General features: G+C 47.2%; 1 protein-coding gene across 15 annotated transcripts in view; it reads left to right on the top strand.

The window, feature by feature from the left end:
* Positions 1 to 12,239, top strand: part of ARSG (arylsulfatase G) — a 129,636-nt gene that overhangs the window by 31,803 nt on the left and 85,594 nt on the right. For 5 of the 15 annotated variants that reach the window (XM_084983880.1, XM_084983878.1, XM_084983881.1 and 2 more), the window contains exon 2: positions 11,789 to 12,084. The exons of the other annotated variants lie outside the window; for them this stretch is intronic. The gene's annotated coding sequence lies outside the window, so the exon portion shown is untranslated. The remainder of the gene's footprint in view (positions 1 to 11,788; positions 12,085 to 12,239) is intronic. 15 annotated transcript variants of the gene reach the window in all.

Genomic DNA, 12,239 nt, shown 5'->3' with positions numbered 1-12,239 from the left:
AGATTTGATGGCAGATGCTGTCGGTGTTAAGATGCACGTGAAGGAGTTCCCACTGTGGTGCAGCAGGTGAAGGATCCAGCTTTTTTCCTGGCCCCGGGAACTTCCATAGACTGCAGATACAGCCAAAGAAACACCAAACTCAGTAGACTGGGTCAGGGAAGAGCATAACTCTTGGAGTTCCCACTGTGACTCAGTGGGTTAAGGATCTGACTGCGGTGGCTTAGGTCCCTACAGAGGGGAGGGTTCAATCCCTGGACTGGGACAGTGGATTAATGTTCGGGCATTGCCAAAGCTGCAGTGTCTGTGGCATCTGTGGCTCAGATTCAATTCCTGGCCTGGGAGCATCCCATGCCTTGGGTGTGGGAAAAAAAAAAAAGAAAAAAAAGATGCATGTGAACCTGGTCTCTGAGGCCCTCACTAGTTGTGTCATCTTAGACAAGTTACTTAAACTCTCTCTACCTCAATCTGCTCATCAGTGAAAGGGGCATAAAATAATAATAATAATAATAATAATAATAATAATAATACCTCCTGAATAGGGTGGTTGTGTGCGGAGCTTTGTGCTGTGTTGCTAGGTTACTAAGTTAATGTTTGTAAGGGTCCCAGCAGCTTAGCGCTGTGATTGGCCAGTGATGAAACTCTAACTCTTAGCTGGGGGATTGAGAAGGGAAGAGCTCAATGAGCCTAGAACAGGTAGGAAAGATCCTGCAAGGACTGGCAAGGCGGTGGGTGAAGGGTGAAGAGCATAAAAAGAAGACAAGAGGACGGGAAGAGCATGCTAGATTTGGGGACAGGGACGTCACCTCCCCACCCATGGCACCACGGGCCTCTAGCAATTAGAATTCTCTCATGCCCAGGCAGTGTCGATGATACATCACTGGGTGCGTCACATTCACACGGGAGTAAGTTTTGTTGGCGTTCAACACGGATATTTGCTGCTTCTCACCCTTCATCCTTTACTGCTCCTGTAGCTTTGTCATATTCTCACTGCTTATTAAGAAAAAGAAAAAAGACAACGGTTGCCTTAAGGAGGCCTCTATAAAAGATCTTAAGCCTGTTGTAAAAATCCTAAAAACAGAACCAAAAAAAAAAATCAAAATTGTCCGGAGTTCCCTGGAAGGATCTGGTGTTGCCTTTGCTGTGGCTCGGGTTTGATTGACCCCTGGCCGGGGAACTGCCACAGGTGCGGCCAGAAAAAAAAAAAAGAAGAAGAAGAAGAAAGAAAGAAGGAAATCAAAATTCGTAGGACAAAGTGATTTTAATCACATTGCTTTCAGGAAGAAATACATATACTAAAAATTTATGACACGGTTGTGGGTCATGAAACCTAACTGGAATTGTTGGAGCGTGCTGGGGGTGGGACCACTGGGTTTTACCCACCTTTAATCAGGTTTTCTTTGGATAGCTGTTGACGCTGTCCCACCCATCGTGTTCCTCAAGGCCCAAGGAATAAAAACCTGCTCTCCTGCTGTGTTTCTTGCCTAAAGGGAGATGCTAGCTCTCCCCATCTTGTCTAAACATGCACAGCCTGCCCTGCTGCTCCCTGGAACAGTACGCAGTGTTAAGCTTCTCTTTTAACCCTGTAGGAGCAGTGCATGCGTCTGTTTCTGGGTGGCTGGGAGGAGGAGGAGGAGGCAAAGGAGCTGGAAGGATGCTCCTAGACTGTGTCCTGTGCAAGAGGCAAGGAGGGGCCCGCCCTAGTGGTTGGTGGAGGGCTCTGGCCGTCTTAGTGGAGCTCACATGTTTAGTAGGGATCTGGGGTGGGGACTAGGTACAGGGACCATCCAGCCATCCTTCCATCCCCTCCCCATTCCTCCTCAGTGTGGACAGCCCGTGCACATCACAGCCCACCCATGCCCGCTGGTGAATGCAGTTGTTTCCCAGGCCACAAAACCACACCTCAGAGGATGTGGTCCCTCCTCTCAAAGTGTTTACTCCAGTTCAGAAGTGAGGACCCATGTGTGGTTATCACCTAAAGCAGGGCTCCAATGAGGGCGCTTTTGCGAGTGAGACTCCGAGGGAGAGGAACCGAGAAAGGTCATCTGAGATTAGGGAAGTGACAAGATGAAGCCGAGGCTTCGGAAGGAGACAGAGGCTGGGCCGTAGTTGTTCATGTCAGAGGCACTCGTCTGGCAAATACTGATTGGACACTTTCTGGGCTGGGAAACTGGATTATGCCTTGCGTGAAACAGAGAGGCACCCCTGCCCTTGTGGAATGTATGTCCTAGAGTTGTGGCCTTTTCTTCTTGAAGCACCTAGCGCCGTGTCATGGACAAATAGTTCTTTTGGATGTTTCTGATGGTAAAATGTAATTCCCAGAGTTCCCCGGCGGCTTAGGGGTTAAAGGATCCTGTGGCTGTCGCTGATGTGGCTTGGGTTCCATCCCTTGCCTGGAACTTCTGTATGCTCCGGGCATGGCCAAAAAAAAAAAAAAAAAAAAAAGTAAATCTCACTTTCAGTTAGCCTCAGCAAAGGGAGATTTCTCATACCCACACTACATCTTTATTTTTTTTTCTTTTTTTAAACTGCCCCTTGGCATAAGGGCTTCCCTGGGCCAGAACAGGTCCCAGCTGCAGTTTCGGCATCAGGTGCGGCACCCCCGGATCCTCAACTCCCCGTGCCGGGCGGGAGATCGAACCTGCATCCCAGTGCTGCAGAGACTCCGTGCAGAGATGCCACGGATGCCGTAGCATCACGTCGGGAACTCCGCACTCTGTATCTCACCTTGACCTTGTACTGTTACAATGTCCAAAATGAGATTTGTTGGTAGAAGTGCTGCCATGCTCGCTGCACCAGAGTCCGCCTGGGCAGAAGGACCTGGCTTTGGTCTTCCAAAATGGCACCACCAGCCATGGGATTGTGTGACGAGCACCAGAGTTTGGAGCTTTGAAAACGCAAATGAGAATGACTCAACTTCCCCTTTGGCCTTGCGTTTGTATCTTCTACCTTCTCTGGGTTCATAATCCGACAGCCAAGAATGCTGACAGGTAGTTATGACAAAACTCAGCCAATAGCTGCAGGGAGCCCGGATTTCATCACAGACACTCAGAATGGTTTTGCTTAATGTTCATTTTAGTAACGCCTTGGGCTTGTTCAGTACTTTTTCAGAGTACTCTGGTGTTTCTTATCTCTTCATCCTCGAGATGACTGAGGGTCAGAACGAAAAAGCAACATTTCTAAGCACTTATTGAGAGCAGGCACTTTCACTCACCTGTTGGTTTGGGGGTGCAGGAGCTATGGGTCTGTTTTTCAGGTAAGTAGGGAAACTGAAGCACAGAGAGATTCAGTAACTTATCCAAGGTCACATGGCTAGGGAATGACCACACAAAATCCCAGACACACATTCTTCGGCAGACAGGCCAACACATCCCCAAAGTCAATTCTCCGAAAGGCAAAATTGCCAAGTAACGACTTCACCGAATTGTTTTCCCGCCTCCCAAGTTTGGGTCTTATCCTTACTTCTGTGCCAGCTTCAGCCTCAGAGTGTCTGAGATAAAACTGAGCGGGCATCTCTGAGTGGCCTTGGGCTGCCATAACAAAATACCATAGACAGCTTCATCTCTTGGAGGCTGGGAAGTCTAAGATCAAGGTGCTGGCTGATTTGGCTCTTGGCGAGAGCTTTTTTCCTGCCCTTCACATTGCTGCCTTCTTGCTTTGCATTAAAGAGAGAGAGAGATCATACAAGGGCACTAATCCCATCACAAGGGCTCGACTTTCATGGCCTCATCTAACCCTCATTGTCTCCCATGGCCCAGGCGGATGTGTTTCTCTATGTATATATATCCATTCTTTTTTCTGGGAAACATTTTAAATACCACCATGCGGTATCGTCGGCCAGATCCAAAATTTCAGAAATGTTGTAGGACAAGGAACTGAAATTTACTTACAAATATGTTGTAAGGAAGAGAGAGGAGGAAGGTTAAAGGAAGAGTCGCCCCGAATCCAGTGCACTGGGTGTTGGCCTTCCTTTGGATCCTGATTAGAGTAAACCCGACTGTAAACGTTAGAGAGACTACGGAAGACACTTAAATACTGATTGGATTATTGACGATACTCACAAATGATTAATTTTGAAAAAGGGGGCTATATTTAGAATTGTAGTTATATGTATTAATTTTTTTTTTTTTTTTTGCAGCCCTGCAGCACATGGAGTTCCCAAGCCGCCAGGGTCAAGCCACCGTTGCAACCTAGGCCATAGCTGTAGCAACACCAGATCCTTTAACCCACTGTGCCCGGCCCAGGGAGGGAACCTGTGTCCTGGCACTGCAGAGATGCCCCTGGTCCCCATCCGTCGCACCACAGCAGAAACTCCTGTAGTTGTATTTTAAAAGAATTCTTATAATTTAGACGACCATATAGAAATGGTTATGGATGAAGTGATGTAATGAAAGAGACTTGTTTCAGAATAATTCAGGATAGGTAGAGGATGAGGGAAAGAGAACTGGGAGAGGGAGAGAGATAAAACCAGACCTGCCCTGTGCTAACAATAAGAGCTGACTCATTTCATTTCATTTCATTTCACTTCACTTTATTTTATTTTATTTTTTTTTAGGGCCACACTCATGGTATTTAGAGGTTCCCAGGCTAGGGGTAGAATCCTACGCCAGAGACACAGCAATACCAGATCCCAGCCAAGTCTGCGACCTACACCACAGCTCACAGCAATGCCGGGTCCTTAATCCACTAAGCGAGGTCAGGGATCGAACCCACATCGTCATGGATCCTAGTTGGGTTCATTAACTGCTGAGTCACAACAGGAACTCCAGTAACTGTTGACTGTAGATGTTTCGTAGGTGCGTGTGAGTTTCTCAACTTCTGTGTGTTTGACAACTCCCGTAACAATGTTTAATAAATAATAAGTAAAAGCCTCTTTGTAAAAAGTCCTTAAAAACATTTGGCAAACAGGCTTGAAGGGAGTGGATTTCAGGTAATTGACCTTAAGCCCTTTCACTGGATCACAACCCTCATGAGTTTTCTTCTCAAGTGGAGGGTGGGATTTTAGAAAAAGGATGTTATTCTGAGGCCCATCTACTCTCTTTGTTTATCTGACCTGTGTTCAAGGACCCAGATATAATTTCTGCAGGGCTGCTGAGTTTTTCAGATGCATGGCATGGTGCCACCTCTGCTCTCCCAAATTGGCTCCTGCCACATGGCTTCCTTCTGGGACAGTCCCAACAGGTGGTTCCAGCCTAAAGCCAAGCAGGATGTCATCTCGATGAGTTTCCTGGCATCGCTGGGATCACAGAACTGACATTCCCAACAACAGGGTTTGGCTGGAAGTCTTCAAGCTTAATATTAAAAAAAAAATTTATTTAAGGAATTCCCGTTGTGGCTCCGCAGGTTAAGAATCCAGCTAATATCCATGACAATGTGGGTTCGATCCCTGGCCTTGCTCAGTGGGTTAAAGGATCTGGCGTTGCCACAGCCTGTGGCGGAAGTTGCAGATGTGGCTTGGATCCTGCATTGCTTGTGGTGTAGGCCAGCAGCTATAGCTCCAATTTGACCCCTAGCCTGGGAACTTCCATATGCCGCAGGTGCGTCCCTTAAAAAAAAAGAAAGAAAGAAAGAAAGAAAAAAAATTATTTAAGTGGAATTGTTCTCCCAGCTTGGATGGGGGCATTCAGAGATTTCCTTTGCTCCAGGGAGAAGATAAATGTGGACTGGGGCTGTGGTGTACAACGCGGTGACTGCAGCTAACCTGCTGTACGGAGTATTTACAAACTGTTTGAGAGTAGTCACAAAGTTCCCATCACAAGAAACAACAACAACAACCAAAAAAACCACATTTATTTTCTTCTCTCTCTCATTTTCTTGAATCTATATGAGATGATGGATGTTGGCTAAATTTATTGTGGTAATCATTTCATGGTAGAGGTATGTCAAGTCATTATGCTATATACCTTAAATGTATACAAATGTATGTATATAAATGACATACAGAGCTGTATGTCATTTATAGCTCAATAAATGGCAAGAAAAAGATATAACAGAAAAAGGAAAGATTGCTTTTGCATCCTCTGTTGTGCTAAGACTGAGCCCCCCCCATACATTCTTTTTTTTTTTTTTTTTTTTCAACGGTTGCACCTGCGGCATATGGAAGTTCCAGGGCCAGGGGTTGAGTAAGAGCTGCAGCTACCAGCCTATGCCACGGCCATAGCAACACCGGATCCCAGCCCTACCTGTGACCTACACTGGATCCTTAACCCATGAGTGGGGCCAGGGGGCCTCACTTGCCTCCTCACAGAGACAACGTCAAGCCCTTAACCTGCAGAGCCATAGCAGGAACTTCCCCATATTCACTCATAAGAAATCTTTCTGGCATTCCCTGGTGGCTCGGCAAGTTGAAGATCTGTTGTGGTCACTGCTGTGGGTCTGGTCACTGCTGTGGCAGAGATTCGATCCCTGGCCCTGGAATTGCTGCATGCTGCTGACACAGAAAAAAAAAAAATTCTAACAAGTTGGGTCAGCCCCAAACATATATGCTGAGGGACTAGGGGCAAAGGAAGGAGCTGTGAGGATGTTTATTACATGTAGACATCAAATAACCATCCGACCCGGCCGTCAGGGTAGCTGGATTTTCCTCTGTCTTGGGCTTGGGTTAGCGTGAGCAAAGTTTAAGGAGGTGCTCCCAGGAGGGTTGTGCTCACTGCTGGAGTGCCACCTCCTTGAATGTCGTGCCCTGGGCACTTGGCTTGCCTCCCTCCAGCACTTTCTCTCACCTGGCCTCGCCTGGGCTGATGCAACAGACTCCTAATCTCTCATCTTCTTCTCTTATGTGCCGTGTTTTGGCACATTTGATAATTCTCAGCCAACAGCCAGAGGGATTCTGTTACGACAGTGTAAGTCAGCATTTGCCACTTGCTCAGACCCTCCTCTGGCCTCTCCTCTGGCTCAGTAGAAGCTGTCTTCCGCCCTATTCCATCCAATCCTTGCCCTTCTTCACTCTGCTGCTTCTGCAGAGGCTTCTTGGCTGCCCTTCACCTGCGCCAGCCCGGCGCCCCACTGGGTTCTCTGCCTGGCATCCTTTCCACGTGACTTCCTGCGAGCACCATTGCTTCCTCCCTCCTCTCCTAGGGATCCTTAAAGAAAGGTCACCTTCTCAGTGAGTTTGTCCGTGACCTCCCGCTTTACGGTGCACCTGCTCGCCCACTCACTCCTGAGCCCGCTCTCGCTTTGATTTTCTCCCTGACACAGTCTCCTCCTTCCATTTCTTCCTGGCACAAGCAGGGAGGTGGCCTGAGGGCAGCGGTTTCTGTGTTCGATTGGCTGCTGAATGCAGAGCACCCAGATCCGGACCTGCCCTTGGGTCCACGTTCAGATGGACCAGGCTGGCTGGATGACTGAAAGCGCGGGGGAGGTGGATCACTTCTGACCCACGTGGGCAGCTGGTGCCCTAGCCCCACCCTCCAGCCCCCCAGCATCTCCCAGGTGTCTCTGGGCTGCAGCGGGAGCACGGATGGACCCTGTTCCGATTTGGCGGGTGAAACCACAGGACTCTGCAACCGGAGATATCACCCCCTCTGCGCCTTTGTCTCTTTTGGCCTCAGCTCATCAGAAGCTTTCTCTCTGGAAAACCAACAGAGCCCTCTGCCAGGAAGGTCTGCCGGACCTTCTTGTTGTTTCAGCTGTTTGCAGGGCGCTCTCACAGGCTGCTTGGCCACAGGGAGCCCACGGGGAGCCAGGGTCAGGTGATGGGCTTCCTGGTGTGCAGACACTGCAAAGCCATCTTCAAGTTGCCTCACCCCTTCTGCATCTCAGCCCTTTGGGCCAACAGCCTGCCTGGGGATCGTTTCTGCGCCTCTAAGTACCTTTCCCCACCAGCAAGCCTGGAACCTAAAGGGAAGCCGAGCTTGAGCAGACCCTGCAGGCTTGCCTTACAGCGGGGGTCGTGGGGAAGAACGAGACCATTGCAAAGCTGATTGGCAACCAAAGTTCACTTTCCTGAGGCCTGAGGATGGCTGAGTCATGGGCAAGGTCCATACCTGTGCTCAGCAAGAGCTATCCCGGTCAGTTCTGCTCTGGTGAAACGGATGGGCCTTCCTTGCGGACTTTGTGGAAGTACTTTCCAGCCCAGTGAGAGGAGGGGTGAAGGCTTTATTTGCCAAAGACTCCCCCCTTTCTTCCTAAACCCCCAGGAGGGCTCCTTGCCTGTGTCTGCTCTTCCTTCCGAGAGGGAGTATGATGTGTAAAGAAAATTTGAAGGAGTTCCCTTGTGGCCAGGTGAGTTAAGAACCTCGCCAGTATCCATGAGGATTCGGGTTCAATCCCTGACCTTGCTCAGTGGGTTATAGATCCGGCGTTCCCTATCTGGAGTAGGTCGCAGATGCGGCTCAGGTCTGGTGTTGTAGTGGCTGTGGCGTAGACCAGTGGCTGCAGCTTGGATTTGACCCCTAGCCTGGGAACTTCCATATGCTGCGGGTGCGGCCCTAAAAAGACAGACAGACAGAAAGAAAGGAAGGGAGAAAATTTGGGAAAGTAACCTCAGATAAGACACTGAGCAGAAAGTCTCAGGGTTGTTCTTTAAAAAACAACCCCCCCAGCTTTATTGAAGTATAATCGACAAATAAAAATTATACTGCTTGCCACATATGACGTGATGTTATGATATACCTTACAAAGTGACAACCACAATCAAGCTAGTTCACACATCCATCACCTCGCATAGTCATCGTTTAAAAATTTATTTTTTGGCCGCACCCAGGGCATGCAGAAGTTCCTGGGCCAAGGATAGAACCCTCACCCCAGCAATGACAACTCCTGATCCTTAAGCATTAGGCCACTGGGGAACTCCAACCTTTATTATTATTTTTTTTTTGGTGGCGAAAACATTGCAGATCTACTCTCTTAGCAAATTTCAAGTATGCTATACAGTGTTCTCAACTCTGGTCCCCCCTGCTGTACATCAGGGCTCCAGCAGCTACTCATTCTGCGAAACCGAATGATTGCACTTTTTGACAAACTTCCTTCCATTTCCCCCAGTCCCTGCCCCCCCCCCACCCCCTCAGTTCCTGGCAACCACAATTCTCCTCTCTGCTTCTATGAATTCTACTTTTTTAGATTCCACGTATTAGTGAGATCATGCAGTCTTGTGCCTGGCTTATTTCACTTAGCGTAATGTTCTCCAGATTCATCTAGGTTGTTACAAATGGAGACAAATTTCCTCTTTTTTAAAGGCCGAATAATGCTGTTGTGTGTGTGTGTGTGTACACAGCCCATTTTTCTTTACCTATTCATTCATTACTAGACCCTTAGGCTGTCGTGAACATGCTGCAATAAACATCGGGGTACAGATAGCTCTTCAAAATATTAATTTCATTTCCTTTGGATATATACCCAGGAATGAGATTGCTGGGTCGTATGGTCGTTCTATTTTTCATTTTTTGAGGAACTTCCATACTGTTTTCCATAATGTCAGCCTGGATCTTAATCAAGGTCCATAGCTTGGAGTTCATTCTTTGAATGTCTGACTTACTTTTTCCCCTTGAGTTAAAAACAATAAATGGGGAAAGGATTAAATATCCCCCTGGAGATGTGGGGTGAGGGCTAATGCAAGGGTGTCCTGGCTAAATCAGTTGATTTCCATTCTATAAAAATTCTAAGTATTAATGATTCTCTTTGAAAATCCTCAGAGGAATGTTTTCTCATGGAACCCTTAAGAAACATAATCTGTTTATTTGTGTTCCCACCTTCATTTTAGCCTCTTTCCGAAGTGATCCCTCCCCTCCCTTTCCCCAAGAGTTGGGTCATTCTGAAATGGATTATGGATAAAGACCAAGGCCACTCTGGGTTCCAAGCTAAGTAGCTTTAAGAAGAAAAGCTTTCTATGATTGTTGCTCATGGTCAGAAGCCAGTAGAATGAGACTGGGCATCAACCAGCAGGTCAACAAGTGTTTGTTAGGCCCCGTTTGTGGTGCAAAGGCTCTTTCTTCTAGAAAGGGAGACGTCTTTGGGGGCCTCAAGATCAACAAATACCAGTTGAATCTAATTGAGTTTGAAATAATAACTTTCTTTTTGGATGACGGAGGAATTTGCATTTCTGAACAGTGGATTCATTGCCCTCCCAAGGACCACGGCTGTTTACTTTGACATCCTTTTATTTTGATTAAGTACCTCTCTGCCTTGCCTTTGGAGTTTATCTGGGTCTTCCAGAATTTACATACATCCAACCACTCCCATCCACTTGACTTGGCCATTGGGTTGGCCGGCTAGATATGCATTCTTTCCTTAAAGGCAGGAATATACAACTGGAAATGGCCACGTCATAACCCCAGCCCCAGTAGCACCTTTACAGATTATAATTTGATTCTCCTTTATGTATTCGTTTTTTTGGCCACACCCTCGGCATGCGGAAGTTCCCGGGCCAGGGTTCGAACCTGCATCTCACCAGCAACCTGAGCCAAAGCAGTGACAACCGCAGATCCTTAACCCAATGGGTCACCATGGAACTCCTGGTTCTCTAATCTCCTCCATGGATTGGGTGTTCAAGTCTATGTCTCCTTAATAACCTTGTACATTGAGGGCTTTTAAGTGAACTAGGGGTATTGTGGTTTTATTCTACGGTTCCCATTTGCAACCTGCATTTGAAAGCATAACCTTCAACTTCTGTCTTTCTTTTTCTCTTTTGTCTTTTTAGGGCCACACCTACGGCATATGGAGGTTCCCAGGCTAGGGATCTAATCGGAGCTGTTGCAGCTGGCCTATGCCAGAGTCACGGCAACATCAGATCTGAGCCACGTCTGTGACCTACATCACAGCTCACGGCAACGCCAGATCCTTAACCCACTGAGGAAGACCAGGGATCGAACCTGCAACCTCATGGTTCCTAGTTGGATTTGTTTCCGCTGTGCCATAGCAGGAACTCCCAACTTCTGTCTTTCAAAATTCAACCTGATTTATTGCTTTGGTATTTTTCCACTGAAGCTGAATCATCTCTAGTTAGATTAAGCATCAGTTAGTTTTCTTTTCTCTTTTCTTTCTGGCTATGCCCTCGGCATTCAGAAGTTCCTGGGCCAGGGATCAAACCTGTCACTGCAGCAGGGCAAACACCAGGTCCTTAATCACTAGGCCACCAGGGAACTCACTTTTGTTGTTGTGTTGTTAGTTTTCTTCTAGGACTAGAATCATGATTTTTTTTTCTAAGTATCTTCTATTTAAAATGTGATGGGAAGATTAGCACAAGCCTCACCTAAAGCTCATTAAAAATACGGATCCTAGGTCCCAGCCTCACCTACTGCATCTACATTTTAATAAAACCTCCAGCTGATTTGTGTGTACACCTAAGTGTGAGGAGCACTGACTGAGCATTTTGGAGGATTTTCTTATTAAAAATTACATTGTCAAGAGGTAAAGGGACCCATTTCCATGAAATTTTATTTATCTATCTATCTATCTATCTATCTATTTATTTATTTATTTATTTTTCCTGTTTAGGGCCATACTTGCAGCCTGGGAACATGGAAGTTCCCAGGCTAGGAGTCAAATCAGAGCTGTAGCTGCCAGCCTACACCACAGCCACAGCAATGCAGGATCTGAGCTGTGTCTGCAACCTATGCCACAGCTCATGATAATGCCAGATCCTTAACTCACTGAACGAGGCCAGGGATTGAACCCGAGGCCTTGTGGATACCAGTCGGGTTCATTACCACTGAGCCACAACGGGAACTCCTCCCTAACATTTTATTCTGAAACATTTCAAACATACAGCCAAAGCAAAGAGTTCTACAGTGAGCTTCCATAGACTGTGCACCTAGATTCTACCATAATTTTTTTCTTTCCCTTTTTTCCCCAGTTTCTCTCAAGAATTCTATATATAAGCCAGAGTTCCCGTGGTGGTGCAGTGGAAACGAATCCGACTAGTACCCATGAGGATGCGGGTTCGACCCCTGGCTTCCCACAGTGTATTAAGGATCCAGCATTGCTGTGAGCTGTGGTGTAGGTCGCAGACACAGCTCGGATCCTGTGTTGCTGTGGCTCTGGCGGAGACTGGCAGCTACAGCTCCGATTCGGCCCCTAGCCTGAGAACCTCCATATGCAGTGGATGCAGCCTTTAGAAAGAAAGAAAAAAAAAAAAAAAGAATTCTACATGTAAGTGTTAGTTTACAGCATGACTGTTAGAATGGGTCATGTCTTGGTCATAAGGGTCTCACCCTTTCTTCCAGAATCCTTGATGAGTTTGACGAGGTCACACTTAGTTTGGGAATTTCTTCTGAGTCAGAGAATCACGCTGGGATGGGAGTCCA

This window comes from Sus scrofa, chromosome 12, assembly GCF_054392235.1.
Source record: "Sus scrofa isolate SSC_HxYL_T2T_F1_AM1 chromosome 12, Sscrofa_HxYL_maternal_Yorkshire_Landrace_v2.0, whole genome shotgun sequence".
NCBI lineage: Eukaryota > Metazoa > Chordata > Mammalia > Artiodactyla > Suidae > Sus > Sus scrofa.
This window is presented reverse-complemented; position numbering and strand designations above follow the sequence as displayed.